The sequence below is a fragment of the Pinus tabuliformis genome, chromosome Q (assembly GCF_031772625.1).
Source record: "Pinus tabuliformis cultivar Carrire ecotype Pingquan chromosome Q, CPIR1, whole genome shotgun sequence".
NCBI lineage: Eukaryota > Viridiplantae > Streptophyta > Pinopsida > Pinales > Pinaceae > Pinus > Pinus tabuliformis.
Genome location: NC_142296.1, coordinates 1,002,812,813 through 1,002,837,051, shown reverse-complemented (window position 1 = coordinate 1,002,837,051; position 24,239 = coordinate 1,002,812,813). Strand labels below are relative to the sequence as shown.

Here is a 24,239-nt window from a genome sequence, read left to right as displayed (position 1 = left end):
GAGCTTTTTAATTGTGCATGGAGCAGGCAGCCTTCTCTTTTTATGCTTTGGGAAAATAACACAGGCTATAGGCGGGAACAGAATTGCTAAAACAGACTTGGTTCAGAGGAATGAATCTCAGCCGTCGGATCGTTTAAATCAACGGTAGAGATTGCACAGGATGAAGCCATCAGGAGTCATAGACGCACGAAGGATGAGGACTGTCGGATGGAATGAACGGACGGCGGAGATTTATTTGAGGGAGAGGCGATATGCGATAGCGATCATATCGCATCACAATATCGCTTCGGGGAACAACAAAAGGCGGAGAGTTAACACATAGGATGCGAAATGCGATATGCGATGATATCGCATCGCAGAATCGCATCGGTGGAAGACAAAGGGTCGAAAGGAGCAGCGGCGTTATATTGCGATATGCGATATGATCGCATCGCAATATCACGTCGGAGGAAGTCAAGGGAACAAATGGAGGCAGTGGGTATAAATGTGATGTGCGATATGCGATATGATCGCATCGCAAAGAGGAAAAACAAAGGTAGAGGGGTTAAGGAAATGTAAGGAGGATGAAGGAAAAGGGGAAGAAGGAAGGAGGAGAAGCTTGCTCCAAGCAGCCTTTCAGCACAAGCCCACCATCAGACCTGAATCTGACCTTTAAGCACTGAATTTTGTAGCAGAGCTAACAGTAATAAACACACAAATTTTTTCAAACTTAAAAGAAATCAAACATCTAGCTGATATGAGAAGACCCAAAAATCAAATTTAATCTAAAGACTTCAAAAACCTTTACAAACTTAACCTAGGATTGAAATCCAAACTTAACAATCTACTAAATTCTTTGCTACTGATTCAAGTGAATACTTAGTCACACCAGACTTAATCAATCAAAAACACTCGAGTTCTGGTTTTAATTCTTACAATCCACACTAAAAAAGGAACACAGATTCACTATTTTTTATAGCACTTCCAATTCTAGCTTAAACAAGCAATCTATACTTAATTGACTCGTTCGCTACCAAATAGTTTGAAGTTAAGTACGGAACTGAACACTTTGTTTCACTCTTTGATTATCCAACTTAATTCTGTGTTCTCAATCAACTGCATACAGGTTCAAATTAATCATAGTGATGAGAATGACTTCAAACATTAAGTCTACTCAATACATGACAATCCAACAAACAATTATGAGAAATTGTACTTTGAATCACCCTACAATCAAACCAATCCTCAATTATATGTAACCCTATTTAAAATCAAGGCACTGTTGTTGACATTCAATCAAGCATCTAAATTATGAGAAATATAATCAAGCACAAAAGAAGGAAATAATCCAAATGAAACTGCTGAAATCAACTATCACTTGAGACAAGGGAATCAATAATCCAAGAAAACTAAAGAAATTGCTTTAACACTAATAAACAAAATAAGGAAATCAATAATCAAAACAAAGCTAATGAAACTGCTTTAACACTAATCACAGTAAACAACCTTTTTCATTTTGAGTTTGATTCACACATGTGTCAATCGAGAAATCTATATACCACGCAAACTTAACTACAACAAATCATTCAAACTGATATCCTAAAAGCAGTGTTCTATTTGTATATACATTTATGCAGACAACCTAACATCAATCCAATCAACTAAAAATCAAACCAAGTTCATGCCAATCACAGTGTTAAAACAATTGACAAGTATTTCCTTTTGTAAGAAGAGCTTCGGCGTAAATCACATATAGAAAGAGATCTTTGTCGACGCGTTTCGAGCCATCAAGTGTGGCTCATTGTCAGGACAAGTTGAAGAAACAGATCCAGCTTTGCAAGTTAAATAGTCCGAGCAGAGCCTCCAATAGCTATCTAGATCAATGGCTAGATTTGACCAAGAGACAGTCAAAAAGTCAAATTGATTATTTAGAGGAAGACAGTTAATGACCATACCTATAAATATAGAAGAAATGATATTAGAATGGGGTTACATTATTAATTTAATAATTAAATAAGACATGGGAGAACCAAGTCTTCAGCGTTAGCAGAGCATGTGGTGAAGACCAAGCATCATGTTTGTATTGAGGAGGCTAAGGTTGTTGCCAAGGTTGCCCAGTTCCATCATCGTAAACTCAGGGAAGCTATTGAGATTGAAAGAAGACCTAACAATCTCAATAGAGATGACGGTTGGAAGATCAGTAGGTGTTGGATCCCGGCCCTTTCATCTTAGTTCGCCTCCCCCCCCCCTTCATCTTTTTCGCTTTCGTCGTTCCCCTGGAGCCTTCCTGTCTCCTTTGGTTTATCCTTCTTGCTCTGGACTCTTTCCGGTCCTTCTCCTTCTAAGCTATATCGTTCCTTTCCCACCTTTGCCGAGTTGATATTGGTATTCATAATCTTAACAATTTTTTATTTACTCATTATTATTTTTATTTTTTATCTATTTTATATGATTTTTAAGTTTTTTTTTTTTTTTTTTTTTTTTTTTTTTTTTTAAATATATATATATATATATATATATTCTATTTATTTTATTTATCTGTTAACGAATACATATTATTATTATTATTATTATTATTATTATTATTATTATTATTTATTTATTCATTTATTTATTCATTCATTTATTTATTTATTTTTATTTATTTTTATTTTTTTATTTATTTTAATTTATTTTATTTTTTTTCTGTAACTAGCCTTTATATATTATTATTATTTTATATAGTTATTAATGAATATATATTTTACTATTTCTTTCATAACTAATTTATATTATTTTATATCTTAATTTATTTAATTATTGTTTTTCGTAACTAACTTTTATATAGTGTTATTTTACAATTTATATATTAACGAATATATATTATTTTCATTTTATTTTTAGTATTTCTTTAATCTATTTATTTATCTACTAACGAACATTTATTATTATTATTTATTTAATTGCTTATTTTGATTTTTTATTTTATTTAACTATTAACTTACATGTACCTTAGGTATATAAATGTTAGGTCTCCATTATAACTATTTCCCATTTAATAAAAAATTGTAATTATTAAATTAATAATGTAACCCCATTCTAATATCATTTCTTCTATATTTATGGGTATGGTCATTAACTGTCTTCCTCTAAATAATCAATTTGACTTTTTGACTATCTCTTGGTCAAATCTAGCCGTTGATCTAGATAGCTGTTGGAGGCCGTGCTTAGACTATTTAACTTGCAAAGTTGGATCTGTTTCTTCAACTTGTCCTGACGATGAGCCACACTTGCTGGCTCGAAACGCGTCGACAAAGATCTCTTTCTATATGTGATTTACGCCGAAGCTCTTCTTACAACTATTATGGATCACAGAAGTCTCAATTTAACAAGTATTTCCTTATGTCGCATCACCTGCAAAACAATCCAACAGAGAGTCAACCGATCAAGTTATTAGAGGAAATGATGAGATGATTTGGGAATGGACTGATCTCACTCTAAACTAACTCAAATCCCATTCATCCCTGATCTCGAAATAGGTTATTTGATTTAAGTATTTAAAAGTGATTTCGACACTGTCAAATGGATAAACAAATCTTCTTAATCATTAAATGACGATGTAGTTCATGCACATCTATGTCAAATTGCAAATCAATGCGATGGCGAGGTTTATTAGCAGAGTATGACTTTGTCCCGAGATGAAAAATGAGAATCACCCCAGAGATTTTTGTTTTGGATTGTTTAAACAAAGGGTTGTAAGTGCATCAGCACATCAGCATATTATAATCAAACGAAACTAAGATAATTCTTCATGTAGCAGATTTCGGCACTGTCAAATGAATAAGTGCACTAGCACATCAGCATATTATAATCAAATGAAACACAGAGCTACTTCTTATGCAATGTACAAAGCTAACTCATATGGGTGGACCCAGCCACACCTAGGAGCTGACTAACTTATAGTAAGGGAGAGATTTCGATTGTGATCAACTTGTCATCACCAGCAAATCACCAAACGATTAATTCAAATTCAAGGACAAACGAGTGTAAACATTCTTATTAAAAATAAGGCATGCAATACACAGTAACCACTTCAATGTTTGCTTGCTAACTTTAACATATTACATCCAACCTTTTATAGGCGTTTAATTAAGTTTACACGACTAAACTAGAGATGGTAAATCATAACAACCCAACTAATCTACTCCTTCAAATCAGATGGTTTGAACCACTGGTCCAAATTGGTTCAACAATCTCCAACCGATTCTAATCTTAGTGTTTGCTCCAATCAGAGAGGATAATCATGGATCCTTGGTGTAGCTGGAATCAAATGCATTCAAGTATGGCTAGAGGAAGTGTTTCCATCTAGAAACATGTGGCCATTGATCTCCTATTCGGCTAGGTACCAAACTCAAGATAGCTCTTGGTTCACTGCCTGCTTCTTTCTACTATCATCCTGCACATCTGTTGGAAGGTTTACACTTCGATCATAATAATTAGTTAGTTTAGGGATTAGCTACTTATATTTACTTAATTTCACCAACAACTAGCAAAATGTAATCATAAAGTTCTTTGCCTCAAAATGGAGATTAGGATAGTGATTAGGGTAGTAGAATAGCAAGTAAGTAGGTTTATGGGTGCTAAAAAGGTCTAAATAGGGATGGAAAATGGTAGTGATAGGAACAAAATGGGGGATCAACAATGTTGAGTCACATTTTAGCTCTTTTCTCGACTCGTAAAACTCAAATGAAAAGTTTGCTGAGTATTTTTTCCCTTTTGACTCGTAAAAGAAAATAAAATGGGGGGTCTGCTTTCAAGCTCTTTTCCGACCCTTTAAACAAGAAAATATAGTCGAGCCCTTGTCGTTTCGAACTCATTAACGGATTCGAAATGTCATGCACCCAGTATATATTTACCCCTCTTTCGGGCTAGGATGCACTATTTACAAAAAGGTACTCCTTGGCTGAAATGGTCAAGCGGTTCTCTCAAGTATCATTTTCTACATTTTTGGGCTCGAGAGACACAAATGTATGAAAAGGGACCATGTGTAGTTTTCTTTTCCATGTCTTTCTCAAACTCTGTAAATATGGAACAAATACCGAGTTGCACCTTTGTTAGACTTGTTAAAATATTAAACGACATTGGATTCATCACCATGATGAACATGAGCTTCTCCTTCCTAGGGCTCGTTAAACTTACTAGGCCAGATTCGTCTGAAGGATGAACTTACAGTGCAAGCATATGCTATCCCCTTCAAGCTTGTGATTAAAAAATAATTGGGATACCTGCAAGAGATGGTGGGGCGAAATTTGGAAATCTAATAAGTTATGTCGGAAGCTCACTCTTGAACGTGACACTTTTTGCTTCATGTCGAGATGGGATATCCTCCTTTTTATTGTTGACCTTCCTGGGTTGGGCCATTCATTTTTTCATTCCATTTGGTCTTTACCACATCATCATGACCACCGATCCTATGGATCCAAAAGCTTCCAAACTTCTAGTTGTGTTGCCGATATGTTCAAGAGTTGTCCTTCTACAGTTACACTTATCCCTGATTCTTTGTATCATCCAAAACCATTTTACATCCCTTTGTCTCATGTCGATGATGTGGGATACATTATGGCCCTCCTTTGACACGGTTGCTTCCTGTCGACTTCAGCTCATTATCCAGGAATTTTACCAAGAGACTCCCTTCTAGTACCTTAGAGTTTGCATGTCCTAACGGCAAGTTCCTCGCACTCAATGACAAGTTCACATCACTGGCTTTCAATTGAGTGATTTCACGAGTGTTTGACTACATTCCCTTTATTCAAATTTCATGAATTGTGTTGATATTACCTTGAGGACCATTGTCATTATTGGGGATTTCTTTCATGCTTGTTAACAATTTACATCATCGGCTAGTAATCAAGCAGTTTTCTAGCACATTCAACGTCAACACATCTATTCACATGTCAAGATTTGTACTTTGATTGGGTTGTGTTGGAGTGCAAGAACCCGAGCTCAGATTACACAAGTCGAGGTTGCAAGGCAATGTGACATGATTATGTTGATTTACATGTTATTCTCATTATTGAATGGCTGTGACCATACCTTGATTTCGATCTGATCCTCTTTATCGGATGGCTCTGCCCATGCCTGGATCCATTTACATGATCATTCTCTAGATGGTTTCATCCATACCACGATTCATGTATCATTTGACAGATTTTTCGGTTATGTATATGTATCTGTACCTGCTTGCAAGTTTTCCAATGACAGACTCTGGTTCCCCGCACTAATTCATAAAGCTTTCCATCCCTCACTCTAGTTTGGCCTTCACACTTTAGGGGGCATTTGTTACACATCATTTTGTCACTGTCCCTATACTCCTCATTCCATGATCCTGGAGGACCTCTGTAGTGAACCCTACATGCTTCCCCTACATGAAGAAACTCCCATTGTGTCCCTCTTCATGAGAAGAACAATTCCCTTTTGCATCATTTCCCAAAAAACTTCTGTTTTTCCCAGTTTACAAGACCGACTCTAATGACCAGTGTCCTCCTTGCACCAATATTCAGGGATTAACATTTTCCCTAGCACCAACCAGAGTGACTGAGCCTTGTTCTAGTCACACCAATCCTCTTTTGGAAAGATTTTTAAATAAGGAGCTGAAGCTTCCAGCTTTAGAAGCTTCGTAATAGAAGTCTGGTAAATGGTTGGGCTGGATGGAGTCAAGGATATTAGTTTGGGCTCCTTTCCCCTATAAGTATGGAACTACCTCAAGAGATAAGGCCTTCTCCCATGAGAAGAGGAACCATCTCCCATCCATTCATGCTATATAAACCTCCCTTTTTCCCAAGCACAAGCTAGTGTTATTTTTGGTGTGCTAGTGCTAATTAAGTTTGGTGTAATCAAAAAGTTATTCATAGTTGTAGCTCTCTAGCTATGTGTGAGGGAGAAGTGTGAATTTGGTTTAATGTGAAGACTAAAGGGAAATGCCTTAAAACTATCATTGTTGAGGCCAACATGGAATGTTAACGGAAGTGTGTGGGGACCTGGTTTTTTCGGAGAAGAACAATAACATCAAGACAATGGTTGTAATCTCTTCTTGATTTAATATATATGCATCTATCGATTGAATTCTTTCATAATGTGTCATCTCACATGTTTATGGCTTAATGCTTCTTGACTTGTTAAGTAGATTGAATAACAATTTGTCTATTATCACGGTTGTTGTTTGTTTTCATTTACTTGTTTCAGGTGTCTGAAGAAGGAAACAGGATATAGTTGGAGCGAGAAAGCAAGGTCATCACCAAAAGGAATAAGTGTACTAAGAGGTAGGCCCTCTTAATTGGTTCTAACATAAGGAAATCTTCCATAGAATGTCTTGTTTGTGGCTAGACCCACTCTCAGGCTAGAGGAATTGTTTGTCTCCACACTTAGAATTTTACTTCACCGCACATGCTATCCCATATTCATTGGAATAAGTCAACAAGGAGAAAAATATAAAGGTAACCAGACAATAGAAAATCAAATTTTCTACCAATGTTGATTTTATTTATGATGTATAATTAGATGTAGTTCCACTTTATGAATGTGGTGTCATGTTTGGGAGTCCCTATTTGTACACATGAGATCCAATATTAATGTAGAGAGCTAACTAGCATCACCTCATAAAGAAAAAAATATCCTTCATCGTAAAAACGCATAACAGAAAGTCTAAGACTTCACTAGTAAGTACCAGCCAAGCTAACAAATTGATAAGTTATAGTAAGAAGTATGTTTTATTATTCTTAAAAGAAAATTAGTATGTAGAAAAATCAATGATATCAAGAGCATCCTTAGATGGGTGCACTAAGGGATAGAGACAACAAATAGAAGAGTTTCTACAAGCACACAAGGGATTCTTCTAAGAGCCTAAAGGGCTACCATCCAATAGAGGAGTGGAGCATGAGATCCAACTATTTTTGAACTCTCCATTGCCAAATATTGGGTTATATAGGTACCTCATTTTATAAGAAAATGAGGTGAAGAAGTAGTTCTCAATGACTACCAAAGTAGGGTATTATTCAACCAAATATGTCACCATGTGGTTCACCTATCATATTTATACCTAAGAAGGATGGTACTTGGAAAATGTGCATTTATTACAGGGCATTGAACAAAATTACACTTAAGAAAAAGTACCCTCTACCTAGGATTGATGATCTAATGGACCAATTGCAATAAGAAAAATACTTCACCAAACTATATTTAAAATTTGGGTATCACCGGGTGTGTGTCAAAGTATAATGTACTTGGAAGACCACCTTGAAAAATATACAAGGTTGTTATGAGTGGTTACCGATGCTAATTGCTTTATGCAATGTACTAGTTATTTTCATGAGATCAATGAATCATATACCACACCCATATCTAGATTAATATGTTATTGTTTATTTAGATGATATACTAGTATAAAATTATACTTTGGAGGAGCACATATCACATTTAATGCAGCTTCTAGAGACATTGAAGAAGAACCAACTACTCGAAAATATCAAGAAAAATGAGTTTTCAGAGCAGCCTTTGGTGTATTTCGGCTATGTGATTGGTGGAGAGGGAGCTCACGATAGAACCTACCAATATGGGTTCCTTCATAAAGTGGCCAATTCCTACTAATGTTTTTAAGGTCAAGAGGTTTTTTTGGGCAGCATAGTACCCAAGGAAATTCATATCCTCATTTTTAGTAGTGGACACATCACTACGTGCCAAAATATTGAGTGGAAATAGTTTCTAATCAGTGAAGGGCCATCTAAAGAACTTTGAGGATTTGAAGAAGAAAATTAGTTAAGCACCAGTTCTTGCATTATCAAACTGCAACAACCCTTTGAAGTGGATAGATATGCAAGTGGTTATGCTATGCTAGTGTTCTTGATGAAGGAAGGAAGGACTATGTGATGCCATTATAAAGTGTTTCATGGGACAAATCCAAAATTCCCTACCTTTTACAAAGATCTCTATGCCCTAATAAAAGATGTGAAAATGTGGAAACACTATCTTATGGTAAAGGAGATAGTCATCCACATAGATCATCAACCAATAAAGTACTTCTATATCTAGAGTAAGCCATGATATACTAGACATTAGAAGTGGGTTTGGTTTTTATAAAATTTCATTTAGTAATAATTTACAAGGGGGGAAGAGAAAACAAGTTTTATAACATGCTTTCAGGGTTACCCACATCAAAAATCATAGCTTTCGCAACTTTGATTCACATGGAGACTTTCTCCCATGATGCATATAAAGAGAGGACTTCCAGAAGCTTTTTCAACATTTGTGGAGTTAGAGTTGTGCAAACAATGGAGATAGTACAAATTGATATCATATCCAAAATGGGTTACTTACAACTTTGACAAACTACGTGTTCTTAAAGCTGAGTGATTGCAACTAATTAGATAGCCTCATAGCTCTAAGGTTGCATGATATTTTAGTGTAGGGAAAATAGTGGCCAACATATAGATGTATGTGTACTAGTCCATATTGAAATAAGATGTATCTAGGTTCATAATAGGATGTATAACTTGTTGTACAAACAAGATTAGTAGTAGGAAACTCGGTCTCAACCATCCATTACCTCTACCCACTCATCCTTGGGAAACAATTTCCACAGACATTGTGGGAGGTTTACCAACAACTAGGAAGGGACATGACTACTTTCTCATGGTAGTTGAAAAGTTCAGAAAGATGTGCATTCTCATGCCCTATAGAAGTACCATTAGTGGACAAGAAGCACCAAACTTGTTCTTTAGATAGGTTTGGGTGCACCCTAGGATACCAAGGTGCATTGTTCTAGACAAGGACACAAGATTTCTCAGTGCATTTGGGATTACATTGGAACAAGATGGGAACAAAGTTGAAGAGGTCTACAACATTTCATCCACAAAAAGATGGGAAAACAAAAGTAGTCAATAGGAATTTGGTATAGCCTTTGATGGGTTACAATTAGAAGCATCTAAAGAATTGGGATGAAAATCTAGTCTATATTCAATGCTCCACACTTCAATTGGTAAGTCACAATTTTAGGTTTGTTTTGGATATTTTCCACCTTCACCTCTAGACGTAGTATATGGACAATAATGATGAGTGAGGGAAGATCTCATAGGGGATGCATTAAGGGAATAATTTTTTTTAATACTATCATGAAGATCCATGTACAAGTATAAGAGATATTGAAGAAGTAATACGAAAAATATAAGGCCAAGTATGATCAAAACATTACAGATAATTTATTCAGAGTGTCAGATAAATTATGGTTATAATTGAACAAATAGAGGCTATATGGTCCTGGTAAGAAAACAAAGGTTTTGTGATATGGTCTCTTGGATATGTTAGAAACGGTGGGGGATAATGCCTACATAATCAATCTAGACTCATTAAGATACATTTATCTAGAGGTGAATGTGGAAAATCTCAAACGCTATGAGCTTTCCACATTGGATCAGGAAGAGGAGAAGGTCCTACTTTCTGTTGAGGATTTATCACCAGTTTCTTAGGTAGAGTTGACAGAGGATACAGTTTTGAAAAATAAATACAAAACTACAGGGCGAGGGAAACATGAACTTTCGTGGATTAGATTTAAAGGAAAACTTCTAGGCAAGGCCAAATAGTACTTTAGGGAAAAGATAAAGGAAAAACATATTAACCTAATTAAGTAAAATATTTTTGGCACCAAAATCCTTCCAAAAGGGAGAGATATGATCTATATTGAATCATTATATTATTTTTCATCCATTTCAATACTTTTCGTGTGGGAGAATGGAAAAAATCAACTTGCAAGGTCATTTTCATAGGGCATCCTAGTTTGGAAAATTTAGGGAAAGAAAATTTAGGAACCATTTTGAGGCCTTAAATCATAACTTTTTGTTGTCCAAAACTTATATTGACATATATTCCATAACTGTCACACTGATATATTTTCAGTGACACAATAATCACATCAATCATGTATTCCATAATTTACATGACAATAAATTTCCAACAACACAAGAATTATCTCAATCAAAACTCGTGTGAGGAATGTATGCCTCTCAAAATTCGACCTATCATGATTAACCACCATAGTTTGAGAGGATATCATGTCAACCCTTGTTACTCGTTTCAAAGGGGCTACCCATGTGGGGACTATGAAGAAGAATCTAGAAGGCCCATATTGTAACTCATATTGAGGTTTGAATGGCTCAAAATTAACCCCTAATTAGATATCATAATATGTCATAGCTGGGCCAGTAAGGGGAAAATGGGTCCCATTCTATTTGAGTGTATTTTGTTCCATAGTAGAGAAAATTAGCTAAGTGTGGATAAAGAGAGAAAATAACAGAGGATTTTTTTTATATGTATCATCTCATTGACCGCAGGTCTCATGCAGGCCATAGAGAGTGTCTTCTCCTCTTTATCTACATCATTTCCATTCTAGTCAAAGGAGAGGAGGGAAAGCTCATCTTCTAGTTGGGTTTTATCCTGAATCCATTTCCTAGATCATATATTAGTGTTGATGGTGTTTTGTGTGTGTTTTTATTTCACTTTTGTCTATTTTCGACATTTTACCTATTTCATGCATAAGTAGAAAAAATAGTAATTAGTAAATTTAAAAATAGAAGGAAAATTAAGCCTCATATTTCATATTTAATATTTTTAGTCTACTTTTATCAAATTTCTTGTGTCAGATTGTCTAATGGAATTTCCACAATATCTTACAAATCAGTTAATCCCAAGGAATTACACATGTATTTTTAGAATTTTTCCTAAGTAATATTTGAATAGTCCTCCTACTTCTATTAGCCTAGGATTTCCCTTTGACACTCCATCAAAATTGAGTTTCATAATGCCTTGAGGGAGAAGAGAAAATATTTTGGTGATCATACATAAAGGGAGGGAGATGGTGTTGTTCCTATAATGTTTCTTAATTCTATTTTCCAATTGGATATAATTTTTTTCTCTTGAGGTTTAGATTTCTTGTTGTATTCTCCTAGGAAGAGGATTGAACTAATTATTTGATATGTTGGTGTATATCCTTCCATCATTCCTCTCCATCCATCTTCAAATATGTGTCTATACTTTTCTTTTCAATTTACCCAAAGGTGGAATCAAGGTAATAGGTGCCAAACATCATTTAAGATCATGCTCTCAAAAGGATAACACCTCCATTTTTTATGGTTTCTAAGATGTCATTCCTCCTAATATTTTGTTGCTTGAAGGTAGTTGCTATTCTATCTCATAAAAAATCAACATTAAACATTATTAATTAAATAGATGCTCTAATCATTCATGTTCTAATTACGCGAGTGGGAGAACGATGGTCCCTTAAGTCTTCTTTTTTTAAATATGTCCCATTTTAATACCTTACTCTTAGCTAAAAGGCAAAGGGAGGTAGCTATTTTTGCCACATCTCAAAGTTCCATATATGTTTCTAGATTTTCTCTTTTTCCAAGGATTTATGCTTTATAACCCTCACCTAGGGTGGATCTGTATAATAGATAAAAAATAATGTTCTCAAATGCTAATGAAAAGGACTCAATGACAAGGAGCTCATCGACAGCTTTCCAATGACACTTGAACGAGATGAAATGAAAATTGCATGAGAAAGTTATGGTGTTTTGAATTTATGGCCAAATAGAGAAAAAATGTGCAGGTGGGACATATGGTTGTACAAATGTTGACGTGGAAGCACAAATCTTGATGTGGAATGCTAACTAGATCGTATGGATGTTGTTGTGGCATGACAAATGGAAAGGAATGTGGACAAGGCCAACAAGTTGCAACACCAGAATATGAGATGTGGCACTACTAACATGGAAAGAAATTGATATGGTGCAAATATAGCACTAACATGGCAGTGGTGTGACACTAACATGGAAAAGGGATGTGTCGAGTGATTAGGAAAATTATGTGGTTGGAATGTGGTCCATTTGAGGACTAATACATGGCCCAATCATTTACTACCATGTGACAACCTATATTACCTAAAATGATTTATAGATAACTGAAGAATCTAGTGGGTGGATCAAACTCCCAACAACATCGTTTCCAAAGGAGAGATTTATTGTTATTCCACTAGATGGATGTTGTAATGATGATGGATAAAGTTGTATTTAAAGTCATTTTGTTTAATTAATGGGTGGCCCATGAGCTTGACCCTGCAACATCCTTTCTATCAGTCCAACAACTTAACGAATAAGCCAACAATATGCCTTGTATGGTGAAACAAAGAATATAGTACTTGAAATGTGTTTCAACCAAGATCTTAAAGACCAAAATGCTGTTTGGTTTTGAACTCACAACTTGTCATATATCAACCATGTATTTTTTCCACTACATCAGGGAATTGGTGTGTGAGAAATTGTCAAACACTAATTCCATTTATGTTGTTATGTTTCTCTGTAATTTGAGGAAGAAGATGTTTTAAGCCCTATTTTTGGTTGTTTGGAGAGAAGGAAAGTGGTTTTCTAGATACTATGACCTCTGTGAAAAAGTTGGTGATGAGTCTTATTCTACATTGGAGACCTAGTGAATGTGAAAATCTCTTTTGCATCAGATAATAGAGTGGCCACTCATTGGAATTTGGACCGTAGACATAACTCGTAGTGGTTGAACTTAGTTAACAATCTAAGTTTTCCTTGTCTCTCTTTTCCGCTATTTATTACATTGGTTTAATCTTTCCATTCACTCATTAAGCTAACTCGCACCTATAATTAATACAAATCAAGTCATGAATTTTGGATCAAATTCCTTCACAAAAAATATTTAATGATCTCCTTTTTTGCCCCATATTTCCCATTTTTGAATCTTATTCATTTGTTTTTTAACTCTTTTTCCCATAGGTATATGCTAAAGGAGGTAGAGGATAGATTTTTCCATATTCTTTAGAAGTAATAAGCTTTTTGGGGACCAAAAGCTACCCCAAAAGCATACATAATATGAAATTGGATTGAAGTAAGGATTGATTAAGGAAAAGTGACTAGGCTATGTGAACTAATGAGAACCAACTACAGAGGATCCATAAAGAAGAAAAAAACTAATTATGACAAATTGTTTCCGACTAGCACATGATGTTTTATATTTGAAGCAAAGGATGAGAATTGGTTGATTATATTGATGTCGAGTTGATATTTGATGGGAGGCATTGTTGCTACAATTGTGCTAGTTAAGGACAAGTGTTAGCAATATGTTTTGTCTATCTAGAAATACTTAATGTGAAAATTTTCTACTAGATAATTGACAAGAATAACAAAATAGAAGTCAAACCCGTTGTCTCACTAGAAGGAGATTATTCTAGTAATTCTTTCTTGATAATAACCTATAACAAATGAATATATGCAGACAGTTACACAATTCATTATTCATTAAAATGTCAATTAAGAAATCATATATACAAATTTATTATCCTAAACATAATATAACTTTGCAATTGTAAACACCTACTAGTTAATGAACTCACATTTCTAAAATGAATCTTAAAAAAAATTGAAAGAAAAAAATTCAGTAAATTATTATTAAATTCCGTGACAATAATATATAAACTTATTTTAATCTTTAACTTAATTATGCTTAAGAAAATATTTATTTAACAAAATTCAAAAATAGATATATTAAAAATGTTAATTTATCTTTATATATATAATGTAACTATTTGAAATCTTTCATTTTCCTCGTTATCTTTTATAGATTTATAATATATTATAAATACATCAACTATATCATAGAAACTTGAACACGTCTGAACCCCTTTAAAAAAATTCAAATGTTTCAAATGCAATGTCAACGATATATTATAAATACGTCAATTATATCATAGATACTTGAGCACATCTCATCCCATTTAAACGCAAGGTTACCTATTATTATTGTAATATTATGTTGATAATGTGTGATGCTTTGATACTATAAGGATTGTATATTTTTATGTGGCTCTTTATAAGTTAATATTCCTTTAATTTTTTAAGATTAATTTATATTTAGATTGCAGTGATGTCCAATGTTATTTAGGAAAAGGACCTTTCAAATTTCTTTTTCTTTTCACTAATTCTTTACGTATTTTACAACTTCATACAAAAATTCGCTGAATTGTAGAGTCATATTTGTTTTAGAATGAATGTGGCTCATTGTGTTGGATCTTCCCATTTCTTTTTCATTTTACTAATTCCTTATCTATTTTATAACTTAATAAAAAATTCACTAAATTGAAGAATCGTATTTGTTTTAGAATTAGTGTTTCCCATTGTGTTGTTTGTATTTATTTCATTCCAGTGTGGCCCGCGTGAGTATAGTCAACACGTGAGAACATAATAAATTGCAATAATAATCTCGGTAAGGCTTACAGCTAACACGAATATTTTCATATTAATATTCAATATCAAAACTACATATTAATATTAATACGAATATACGGATTCGCTTTAGAAGTTGTGGGATTCAGCGAGCACTACGGAGCCCTTTTCGGAAGATTTTGATTCTGTGATTGGCATTGATATTCAGCGTTTAGTGTCTGTTTAGTGGATGAATTTAGACAGACATGACAAAAGAGGTTCTCTTATCCAAATCCTCCCCATTAAACCCAACTACAATGTCCAACTATCTCCCATATCTCTTGTTTAAGCCTTCACCATCATAACCCTCCTGCCACCTTTCCCACCTTCCCTGCATGCAATCATGAAAATGGCTACTGCACCCATTGCCTCGCACATGTGGGGGGCAGTGGTACAATACTCAAAGGTGCCCTGCATTAACCTTTATTTGATTTTCCAACCACTGGCTCGTGCCTCGGTCAGGGTCATGGCCTTCTCAAAGGCCATAGTGGAGACTTTGCCTCTGATCTTGACCCATGATTTCAGCTAGAGTTCGATATCTGTCATCCCAGGACTGAACTAGCCAAAGTTTTTCCATCGGGTCATTTTGATGGTTACATCCCTAGTTGGCTAGAAAGTTTGCCCCTTTATTCCCTTCTCTCCTAACGGGATTGACCATAATGTAGTTAAACTTGTGTATCAGTTCACTGATCTCTTGGATTAGTCTGGTTTTTCTCCAATTGTAGCTGAGGTTATCCCATTTAGTTCCATGGTTCAACCTTATTAATGTGTTTATGACCAACTTAAGTCACCCTCAACCACTAAGTTTCAATATCCCATGCGGACAACTATTCGCAGACCTTTCTTGGTTGTGACAAATTTTTCCTCGTTATTACTGGTGAACCCGCAAGAATCAACATATATTAACCGAGTGTTTGCCTGGTGATCCCAGAAGAGGCCACCTAGGCCTACCGGTCTAGGGTTACCTTTTGAGGCCCCATCAAAACTGAGTTTTATTAATTCATCCCCTGGGGTAGTGAAGTGAGCCAAGGATGTCATTCCCACCCTACATTTTTTCCAAGCTGTGGGGGCTATCATTTCTAGAGATAAGTTGAGATTTTCAAAATTTGAGCTTCCTATGGGGGACCTGCCAATCCTCTTGGTGCCATTGCTTTGCTAAGATGGTTTCCCTGATGTTCTAAATTATTCCTTCCCAGAACTATTCTTGCGTTGAGGATTGATTCTTAAAGATCCAACTATTATGTTCCTTCCATATGGCCCATAAGTTTAGCCCTAAGGCCAGTCCCCAAGCTCTATTTATCACCGGACTAGAGAAGATGTGACTTCTCCAAAGGATACTTGTTTCCTTGATATTGTGGTGATCTCAATCCATTCTTCCAAAGACTCCTTGCATCTGCCTCCATTCTTTTATGCAAACGGGCACGTGTTAAGCATATGCTCTAGATCTTCCTTGTGCTAGTGGCAAAGCCAACAAAATGAAGGACCATGGAATCCCCTTTTTTGTCTCTGATCCCAAGTTAGGATACATCTTTTACTAGCCATCCATAAGAAGTGGGTTACCTTTTGCTACCATCTTCCCTTCCATATTTTTTTCCATATTATATTCTCTTCTTCCTGGGCTTGTCCTGTTTGTAGGTCATATGCTTCTCTTATGGTAAAGGTTCATTTTGTGTTATTCACCCATCTTAGAATATCAAGATCATTTAATATCGTTATTTGTCTTGATGTCAATTCTCTGTCTAACTCTATCCATTGCTCGGTCTTTAGGGCCTGATGCCAATCTTCCTTCTGTTTCCATCATCTCCAGGCCCCCACTACTTATTCTTCTTTCCATAACTTCTCTACTAGGTGTATATTCCTATCTCTGATGTATATAAATATGTCCCTAAAATCTTGCCTTTCTATTAGTCATTCTCTTCATTGCCATGAGTCATGCCAGAATCTTGATGTTTTACCATTGCGGGTTTCCCAAAAAGCATGTTGGTTAATGAGGTTCATGTTTTGGGATGCCAGGTTCCACACCGCCGATCCTTTAGGAGGGTCTCTATATTGGAGAATATCCTCAGTTCTCTTTTTCATGCTACACTTTCTTATCCATATTTGTTTCCAGAGATCCATCCTCCGCCTATCTATCTCCACCAAAGTTTTCCTCCCATAACTTAGTTCAGGGTATAGCGGTCTCTGAGGCCTAGCCATCCTTCCATTTTCCTTTTCACTAGGCCATACCAAGATACCAAGGCCAATTTTCTACCTTGTTGTGCACCTACTGAAAGGATTTTTTTTACATGTCAAACATTTTGGAGCAAGCCACTCTCGGGGCGGCCATGGCAAATAGTTGATAAATGTGTATAAACTGAAGCACAACTTTGAGGAGAATTGTCCTGCTTACTAAGTTAAGGAATCTGAAGGCCCAACTGCTTAGCTTTCCTTGAAGATTTTGAAAAATCGATTGCCAGCAAGATGTCTTCAAGGAAATTTTAGATAGGGGCATTCCTAGGTATTTAGATGAGAGATTCCCCATTCCAAACACCAAGATCCTGGCTAGGTAGGTCCGATCATTCCCATGAGTATTAAAAAAAATATATACAAGATTTTCATTGTTTATCCTTGTCCCCGAGGCCTCCATGAAGGTGCTCAAGACTTCTTTTATTTTACATGCTTCTTGTAGGGAAACCTGACGAAGGAGACTGATGTCATCCACAAATTGTTGGTGGGTAATGGCTAAGTCATTGCCCCAGATCCTCAAGCCCCGAAGCCTAGATTCCATGACTTCATTTGTGATAAATTGTCGCAACGTTCCACTGTGATAATAAAGAGAAAAGGAGATGTTGAATCTCCCTGTCTTAAGCCATGGGTTGGGTTGAAGGTGAGGGTAGGAGACCCATTCAGTAGAGTAGAGATAATTGTGGAGGAGATCATGGCATATATCCAATTTATCCATCTATGATCAAAACCATAAGCTTTAAGGATGCCATTTAGATAAGATGAGCTTAACCGATTGCAAGCCTTAGAGAGGTCTAACTTAATCATCATCCCTGGAAGCTTTCTTGTTTTTAGTGAGTGCATCATTTCTTGTGAGGATACAAACCCATCCAAGATTTGGCTTCCTTCTACAAATCTAATTTGCTCCGTGGAAATGAGGTTGGGAAGAATAGATTTAAGACATTTTACAATGAGCGTAGCAATAACTTTATAAATGACATTACACAAATGAGTAGGTCATGTAATGCCATATTTAATCTTATCTTGCAAATTTTACTAAGTGTTTAAATTTCCTTAAATATGGACTTATAATTATTAAGAAATATTGTTACATACCTACATTGGTGAAACTGTAAATTTGGTACTGATATAATTTTTTTTTATTTACCTCCCCAAATTTTTAAATTTTGAGAAGACATAGTCCTCTCCATTTCATTAGCAAATTATATATATATATATATATATATATATATATATATATATACACACACACACACCTCATTCCCAAAATGTCCTCTCAGATTTACTTTGGAGAAGACATGGTTCTCTCCAGTTAATTACCAATTTATATATTCATCTCTCATCCCCAAAATGTCCTCTCACATTTTCTTGGGAGAATACATGGTCCTCTCTAATTAATTACCAATTTATATATTCATCTCTCATCCCCAAAATATTTACTTGGGAGAAGACATGGTCTTGTCCAATTAATTACCCAATCTTATATTCATATCACATTCCCAAATTTCCTCTCATGCTTACTTGGGAGAAGAGAAGTCAAATGTAAGGATGAGGGAGAAGTTATGGCATTAATGAGAGGTGGTTGAGGTGGAGAATAGAAGGGGCATAAAAGGGGAAAGATGAGGGAAGGAAGGGGGATTCTTGGTCTTTCTTTTGGTTTTGGTTTGGCTGTGGTTTTGGAGGAATTGTTTGAGAGAGAGGAGGGGAGTATTATTCATCTCAGACACACTACATCTAGTTGGACTTGGGCTTAGAGGGCTAGGGAATCTGTGGAGGTTTCCTGGGCCAGGAAATACTTCCTAGTTGGCTGGGAGGTAAATCCAGTCGGTAGTCAAGAGGAGCGTTTCACAAGGAGCAGCAGCTCAAGAGTATCTCCACCAGGCTATCGGTACAGGTATTCGTCTATGTATAGATTACTCATGTAAGTGATCGAATTAAAATGTTAACTATTTAAATTGTAGGAATTAAATTTTAAATGGTAAATTATCATCGTTAAATGTGTTGTCAGAAAATAAATAATTTCCCTTTTATTGCATTTAAAATTAGAAAATATAGATCTGATGAAGGACCCTAAGAGGGGACCTTACACGTGGTACCAGAGCAGGTTTGATATCTGGACCCAAGACCCACTAGACACGAATCTCTTCTAATTAAAAAAAAAAAAGGTATGTGGAAATGATTTCTCCACGTTACTCTCAAGAAGTCATTATCTCAATAAGTCATTGTTTCAATATATTCAATGCATTGGCTTCTCACGGTCTGCTATCCTTAACTACCAATTCAAACAAAATCAATTATTTAGAAAAGGCTTGTTCCATTTTAAACGACAATAGTTACAATGTTGATTGCCTATAACATTCAATCTGGATATTCAACTAGCACATATGGCACTGCAAGCTCAGTTTCATAGTCCACGTGGGTTGTTATGGAGTGAGGATATCTTATTGCAGCTTCCGGTCCAATAACTGACTGTGGTTCCCTTTTGAAGACGATGGGATACATTGGTATATTAGGAGAAGGAGTTGTTTTCCATGTATCAATTTCTTTAACTTGGTCAGCATAATTTTTACCATTTCACGTTATCACTCAAGAAAGCATAGGCATAGGAGCAAGCAATTTCACATCTTCCATTGGGATACTTGGCCCTTCAAGCTTTATACAACTGTGAATAAAGTCCCAGTGATTGATAACATCTATCATATCGTTAATGTGAGATGTATCGACATTAGCCGATAGGTTTACCACTTGTTCCAATGGCCAAATGGACCCATTTCGAACAACTCCAACATGACTTGTGTTTGGTTCTGTAACAAACATTGCCAATTTCAAAATTTTCAGTCTTCGAATTACCATTTGCCTTTTTTTGCTGAATCACCCTTTCAGCGACTGTCAATACCTCCAAATGTTTTAGTAGCCTGAGCTTCAACAAGCTTATTTTCCAGTTCTTTAACTTTGGTCTTGAGAATTTGAATCACAGTTGTGTGTTCTGGCAACTGGATCTTATGTTCTTGTTCAACCTTCATAATATGTGCTGCTTGATTCTTAGTTGTGTATTTTTTTCTTCTTCATATTTCTGTTTCTCTTGTAGCATTACACTCTCTGTTTTTAGATCTGCCTGCAATGCAACTTTCCAATTTTTTTGTACTTCATTGAATAAGAGAAGAGATTGATCATCTGCCTCTTTCAGCGCTTTCTCTAAATGCATAACCTCTTGCCTTGCCTCTGCAACTTCCTTTTCTTTCATATATCTCCTTGTGAGCTTCATTTTCCACATCTCTCCACTTCTTCATGGTATCATGATTTCGGAGACTTACTTCAACATTTCGAGCTCCTGCAGCAAAATTTAGAGGCAATATTGTCTCTTGTACTTCTGCATGGCTGGGACTCACGTTAACAATAATCAAAGTCTTGGAATCATCACTTAGAGATTCTGAGAGCGTTTGAGTGAGACTTGAGTTGTCGTAAGGGACACGGTCCTTCTTTAATGTCAAAACAAATAAAACATCCCCCAACGTAGATAACGATTTATGTGCATGTAGCAACTCTTTGAGGTAGTCCCCATTAGCTTCCTCCTTAGGCAGACACCCAATTCTAGCTAAATCAACCAGTGAAAGCTTTCTATACTGTCACTCCCCAGTGAGGTTGCCAGACAATTGTATATAAATTGTAACAACCGAATGAGAATAGTTGCATTATTCAAACATTCATGGCATCCATTCCTTGGTTTTGTATTCCCAATTTTAGCACACTCAAAAAGCCAGTTGGATTTTCAACTTTTTTCCTATAAAAGTTCAACAGAAAACTTGGTCAGACCCATACATATTTTGTAGGGATTTCCACTGGTGTTGAAAAGCAAATCATGAACCTCCTCATTATGGAGCTCAAACATTGTAACATGGAAGTCGAATTTAGAAGAATATGCATTAGCATTAGAAAAATTGAATAGCTCCTCAAACGCCCTAAAATACAGTCCGTGGTCATGGCCTGAACCTTGCATTGTATATTTTTTCCCAGAGCCCATTTGGCCATAAGAAAATATAGAGACGTTGTATCCATCAAAAGCAAACCATGCTAAAGGATGAACATCTTGAAAGAAATCCCCTTGGCCAACATGAGGTCCATAAACTTTGTCAAATTCAAAATCCTTTTTAGAACTTGTAATAGGATCACCACCAAGATTTATACATATCATAAAATCATCAGGAAATTCTAATGCTGGTACACCCTCATCCTCAAATAGAGGGCGAACACGGAAAAATACCCTTATATTTCCTTTTATAGTTACTAATTCATTAAATAGTTTCTTCCTTTCTGAGACCAATGGAGTGATTCTTGTAGAAGACCACATACGACATAAATTTGAACATGTTTTCCCTGAACACTCAACAATAAGGAAATAATCGGAATAGGATACTCATAGCAACCTACAAGTTCCATAAACTCCATTGCTCTTTTATTTCCATCAGTATAATCATTTATATTTATTATAATATCATCCTGACTAGGGCATTCTGTCTTTAATTTCTTAAACAGAGAACCAGTGCTCAAATTATTGTTTTCAACAACTTCAGCCTTTAGGGTAAAAGGAGGCACATCTGGAAAAGTCAAAACTGGGGAAATACCCTTTGATTCTTTGTTCAGTGTCTCTGTGAATGCAATCTTGCAATATGATCCAACATTAACAATTTTATCCTGCTTTAGGTTTTCCTTTCTTGTAATTGCATTGGGAATATTAGACATTCCATGGTGATTAGTTATTGCAATAGCTATATGTGAAGCCAATTCCAAATCACTGAAGCTAGGTACTATCATAGGCTGGATTCTAGAACTTATGTCTGAATTTTGGACTTGCTTATCCTAAAAAGATCCTGCAGAGACATCGAAAGCTTGTTCAAATAACCTGTGATCACACCGTTATTTACACAATATGTGGGAAACAGGCAGCTTAGCTTCAGCCCGAGAAGAAGATCTCCCATAAGAACATATTTTGTTAGTTGGAAACCCACAATACTTTTCTTGTGACTCAATATCTATTTTTTTATCAACTGAAATACATCCTTCCACAGATCTATGAAGAAATCCATTATCATCAGTGAGCTGGAAACAAGATAGAGATACATAAATCTCAGATCTTGCTACTAGTAAGTAATTTGAAAATTTTCTAACCAGACACTGTTCAATTGAATAAACACCATTATGTTCCTCGTGAATGTTACCTGTTTACTGCATTGATCCTCACTTGTTAAATGGCACCACACATTATTTTGGGTTTCCTAAAACTAGAGGTAAGGATTGATTGAGGCATATAACTTCACCATTTTTTTTTACAGTGATAGAGGCAGATATGGGCTTTGATTCTTTTGGTTTATTCAATATTTTTTTTTTTGGTTCAACATGGTGATCAGTGTGATTTTTGTTTGTAAATTTATGTGATGATTTCATACCACATGCACCAGTGCGCTGCATTGTAAGTGATTTTCTAGTCATATAGAACCTCCTAGACACTCCATGCCACAACTAGAATTTACTACCCCAATGTAGAATTACTAGCTCAAAATTGTACAAAATGGTCTTACTAATTGAAATACTTTGTTGTTCAAATTATTCAAATTTATTTGGCTGGCGTAAAATTGGCTCATAAAGTAAGATACCGAGGCACATGGATAACCAGCAGTAGTGCCCTTTGGTTTTTAAGAAAGTGACATGAGTACATCAATCATTTGTGTCACTTCATCTTCAGATCCTGAAATATTGTTTGTGCTATATTAGACTGTACTATGCCTTAGTATGAAGGAAAAATTCCACAAAATCGACATAAGCAATGTTCCACCTCTACTAGATTGCCATTTCGAGTTTTTTTTTTATTTGTCTTGACAAATCTATGAAGATACACGTCTCAAAAAATGTACCCTTGATCTGAAGTTTTTTGTAGGCTAGTCGGAAAAGAAATTAGCCTTTATTGGTTTCGTTCAACAACTATGGTCTTAATCTCCAACATACTTGACCCAAAGTGATGGGCAGACCATCATGTTTTATTCTACAAAGATACAAAGTAATATTGTGTGTTTCTATGCTACATTATCAAATATGGGGGTAAACATTTCATTTTTCCTCTTTCCTTCGTGAACTATGGGGTTAACCTCCAACATTCCATGGTTGTATGTTTGTTGGTATGGACAATACTATTTGTGCATACTCTCTTGACAATAAAGATGTATTTTTCCTATATTCAAGGTAGATTTTAATTTTAATGCTTGTGTAGAAATCTCATTATGTGTGATGAAAATTCTGGAAAGTTGAAGAGGATACATATATTGTATATTCTGTTAAAAGTTTTGAGCTTAATGACAATGTCTAGTAACTGAGAGTCAACCCAAGCTATGTTTTTTTTTTGGCCAATTGTAGATGTGGATCAGCGGGTAGTGAGTAAATAAGAGAGGATCTATATAGGATGCTTATATTGAGCAAGTAACACCAGTGAATGCACAACTTCCAAATGAATAAATCTAAACACAATGAAAAGATGCAGGCCGACTTGTCTAAGTCCCGACATAACCTTCGATTTCATAGTAAACTGGACACCAGAAGACAAAATGTCTCCAAATTTGGCTTTTGAGGAGTAAATTATATGGATATGCATGGTGATATTTAGGTAGTAATGATTTATCTTATCAGGACAGAACATCTTGTGGACTCCTCTTTCATAAGGATTAAAGTAGCTCCTATAGATAT

General features: G+C 35.5%; 1 pseudogene; it reads right to left on the bottom strand.

Moving 5' to 3' along the window:
- Window positions 1-20,386: 20,386 nt before the first annotated feature.
- LOC149222877 (kinesin-like protein KIN-14L) overlaps window positions 20,387-24,239 on the bottom strand; it is a 45,557-nt pseudogene continuing 41,704 nt past the window's right edge.